The sequence below is a fragment of the Trematomus bernacchii genome, unplaced genomic scaffold, assembly GCF_902827165.1.
Source record: "Trematomus bernacchii unplaced genomic scaffold, fTreBer1.1, whole genome shotgun sequence".
Taxonomy (NCBI): domain Eukaryota; kingdom Metazoa; phylum Chordata; class Actinopteri; order Perciformes; family Nototheniidae; genus Trematomus; species Trematomus bernacchii.
In genome coordinates, this window is record NW_022987567.1 from 1950463 (window position 1) to 1954935 (window position 4473).

Here is a 4473-nt window from a genome sequence, read left to right on the forward strand (position 1 = left end):
AAATGGCATTGGACTTAATCTAGAGTTTTGCAGAATCTTCCGATATTGACGGAGCTATAGAGTTTAACCACCTTCTCATTCCTCAGTATCTATCCTGTTTTATTTCCCTCTTTTTTGTACTTAAAAGCCTCCACCGAACAGCTAATCTAAAAGAAAAAGGCAGAATTATTTGAAAAAAAGTCATAAACTAGGGATACCTGCTGCACGTTTCCCTAATCTTGATCAACCATACAGTGACAGCATATCAAACAACACACATAAATCAGGATAGACATATTAAATCATGAAAATAGACACACACACACACACACACACAAGTGGGGTTCCAAGTAATCTTGTCATGTGCATTTCCACATTTTGGCACAAAGGAACTGGCCGATTGGCAAGTGAATGGATCAAGCCCTTCTTACTACCAGGACGTGAACCAAGTACACCAGCATGTGCACTCGCTCTGCATCAGCCAATTGGCTCGCCCCTCCTTCACTGTGAGGTGGACCATGGTACCCCTCAACAAAACAACTCGTTTGTTATCCTGGCTCCTTCTATTCTAATTATATTCTACAAAATACAGTATACAGAATACAGTGCAGGGTTACGAGACACACACCATAGTGCCAGACACTCTCTGGATTTGCTAATCATTCATGCTCCTCCTTAAGAGCCTTAGCGGGATGTCAGTTTTGAATTCACATCCCCACCCTCTCATCTCAATGATGTCAAATGTATTTGATTCCAGTGCTTGTAAGTGCATCTCCTCAGGGGTTGTGTGCCACAAAGGGGGGCAGATGTCAGCTTTCCAACTATCTGCCCTACAATTTTTGGGAAAACAAATATTTACTATAGGGAGAAGGGAGCTGTCTGGGGGCGTCGGAGGGTGGGACGGTAAGGCAGAGTGATGAGAACTTCATCAGTGTCGAGCAGGTTGGATGCAATAAGAAGATGGATGGATGTTAAATATGAAAATGGATTGTGAGGATGAGAGAAAGTGACTGAAAGAGGATGAGACTGGGAAGATGGGATTTTGAGAAAAGAAGTGGGACATTAATTTAGCGCCTAATCAAAAGGAAACTAATAATATTGTGGGGACAATAACTACATTTGACACATTTTTATCAAGTTTGTCAATTGATTTTCAAAGCCAAAGTACCAAAACAGTTACCGGTTCCAGCTTTTTAAAAGTATTTATTTCTGTTTTAAATCTTTGTATATTGGATTCTGGGAATTTAATAAGTGGGACACTGCCAAGTCACATTTTACGGAAAACAAACGAATATTTAAAACAAAGAGATATAAATAATTAAAATAATCTGTGGTTGCAACAGATTGCTCCTATCTTTCTCCCTCCCCACCCCTCTCTTTTTATTTATTTTTTTTTTTGTAGATTTCTTTGATCTGCTCCGCTCCTCTGCTTTGCGCCAGTTGTTTTCACTTCCTGCTGTGAGACAGAGTCCCAATGTTGGCAATCTTTATTTTGAGAATGTTCAAATTAAAACTAACAAGGACAAAATAGCCTCACTCACAAGATACACAATTATTCTCAATTTAATATTAACAATGATTAATGGGAAACAACACAAATACACTATGGGAGGGAAAACTGCCCAAAGATTTGTTAAGTTAAACTCTGCATAGAAAGTTCTCGACATTCTGCTGATCTCTGCATTGTGAATTTAAAAGTGAAATAAGTGGGGGATTTTTGCATACGATCTTCTTTGCATCTTGATACATTTAAACATAGGACCTGATCAGAGATGGGGTCGTTACTAAAAAAAAGTAATATATTACATATTACATATTACTTTAAAAAAAAGTAATATATTACACTACTTCGTTACTCTCTACATAAAGTAACTCGTTACTTTACTCGTTACTTTACTCGTTACTTTACTCGTTACTTTACTCGTTACTTTACTCGCAGGGCCGGCCCGCCCCTCCCTACAGGCAGATCACGCAGACTGCTAAAGTTTCAAATGTTCTCTTTAGTTCAGTTTCCATTGTCGCATAAGACTGATCCAGATAGCTCTGACCATGGCTGTCCTCTGTCTCCTGCTATCTGTATTTTGCGCAGTATATCTCTGAACGATGCGATGGTGATTCCACTGTGCAAATGGGCAACATTACCTCTACTATGAAGGATGCTACAAGCCTGTCCATCTCTGCTTTGGTTACCGGTCCTCCAAATTCTAATTTGTGCTGCTTCGGAGTCCGCGGCGGCACACTCACAACATCCTCACTCTGGGTTCGGGGGTCCTTAGCTATTAGCTTCACCTTAGCATGTGTTCTTTGCAGGTGTTTGTTGAGGTTTGACGTGGTGTTTGCAGCAGTGGATAACAGCTTCTGGCCTGGACACAGTTTGCCCCTCACCGTCACATTCCTGTCTATTCTTCGGACGAACTCAAAATAATGGGCATACCTCCACCCCTCGAAAGTTATCGCTGACTCTGCCATGTTTATGCAGCACTGCACGTGGATATGTGGACGTGCAAGTCGCGCAGATTACGTACATATAAACCTGCGGCGGAAACCCCTCTTGTCTGTCAGTGTGATTATGACTGATTTTATAAAAGTAACGAAGTAACGCGTGTCGGGGCAATGTTAGTAACTGTAGTGTGATTACTGAATTATAAAAGTAACGCGTTACACTACTCCGTTACCGACAAAAGTAATATTATTACAGTAACGCGTTACTTTGTAACTGGACCTGATACCTTCTATGCAGCTCTACCACTCTAGTTGCCCGGCTCTGTTGCGATTGGTCAACTGCTTAGAGTTGTGTCTGAAATGTCCAGCTCCTTGGCCTATCACTTACAATGTGTTGGAGTTACATTTTGATGTCAATATGTTAAGGAAAAAAACAAAGGATTTACAGGCACATAAAACTATGTAACACACTACAGGAAAGGTAAAACCCCAACAAGCACAATAGGGACCCTTTAATGCTATTTAAGCCGAAATATTGATTGAAAAGCATTAAAGACCTCCGGGTTTAAGCAGTCCTGAAAAGACTCAGGATCTGAAAAAAAAGGTGTCATTTTTTGTTGTTGTGTTTGTGTATGAATCACTATGTTTGCATGATTAATGCAAGCACAACACTCCACTCCAGCCCACATCTCTAAACAAATGTCATCATGAGACCTATCCTGGCCGAAATATTGATTGAAAAGCATTAAAGACCTCCGTGTTTAAGCAGCTCTGGCTGGGGTGTAGCGATGGAGGAGTTCGGCTATATAGGCCGGAGCCAGCCCATTTAGGGCTTTGATAACAAATAAAAGGATTTTTATTTATGCACTGCCAGTGCAGTGAGGCCAGAATTGGGGTGATGTGGTCACGCTTTTTATGGCCAGTGAGAAGACGTGCAGCTGCGTTCTGGACTAGCTGCAGGCGTCTAATTGAGGCCTGGTCCATACCCACATACAAAGCGTTGCAGTAATCCAGTCTCGAGGTTACAAAGGCGTTAATAACCCTTTCTAGGTCTTTAAAAGATAAAAACGACTTGGTCTTGGCCAATAGTCGTCTTTTAAAAAAGCAGGTCTTGACTACGGTGCTGACCTGCTTATCAAATTTAAAAGCGCTATTGAAGGTCACTCCAAATTGTGTATGAATCACTATGTTTGCATGATTAATGCAAGCACAACACTCCACTCCAGCCCACATCTCTAAACAAATGTCATCATGAGACCTATCCTGGTAAAATAAAGGTAAAGTTATCCTAATAAAATAAGTGTATTTAATCTATGAAATCCTACAAAAGTGCTGTAAAATGACTGTTTTTATCTATGAAATATCTAAAGCATATACCTCTGTACATCAAGGTCAGTATATCGTTTGTCTAAATCGTGAGAAATCAATCCCGAGACATGGATCGTTGCCTAAAATAAGTAGGGTTTTTGTTAACAGAAAAGAACAATAGCACTTCAACACTCTTGCACCTGATTGCGAAGTTACATGCATTGTAGTCTTCATTCATAAAGCACAACAAAAGAGATGGAGGTGGAGGTACAGTGGCTTCAAACATCAGTCCTTTGTCATCGACTCTTCTGTTCTTCCAGGTAAGATCCGGTATGAAAGAGTATGAAAGGTATGGAAGGGCTTGCACCCAAGGGGTTTCGTTTTTTATTCACATATCCACCCCTTAATGTCGTTTTTCAATCATTCGAGGGTACTCAGTGTGTCACTGCATCAGCATGGGAGGAATGAGTTTTTTCTTGGCAGCTTTTCTGTTTTCTCTCAGCACATTTCTCTCTTCCTGCCATCACCTGCTCCAGCTTGTTGGCCTTCCTTAAGTCTGTCCTGTTTGTATGGCTGTCAGTTTAAATCATTACCTTTCAATATCGCGCCATGCACACACATTAAACTTAGGAATTACTGCCTTGAGCATGGTTACGGTATACATGTAGAAAGAAATCTCCTTGAGCTCCTTTTTATAAATCATCCAAAATATAACAACCGACACTTTGCTATAATGACTCTCCT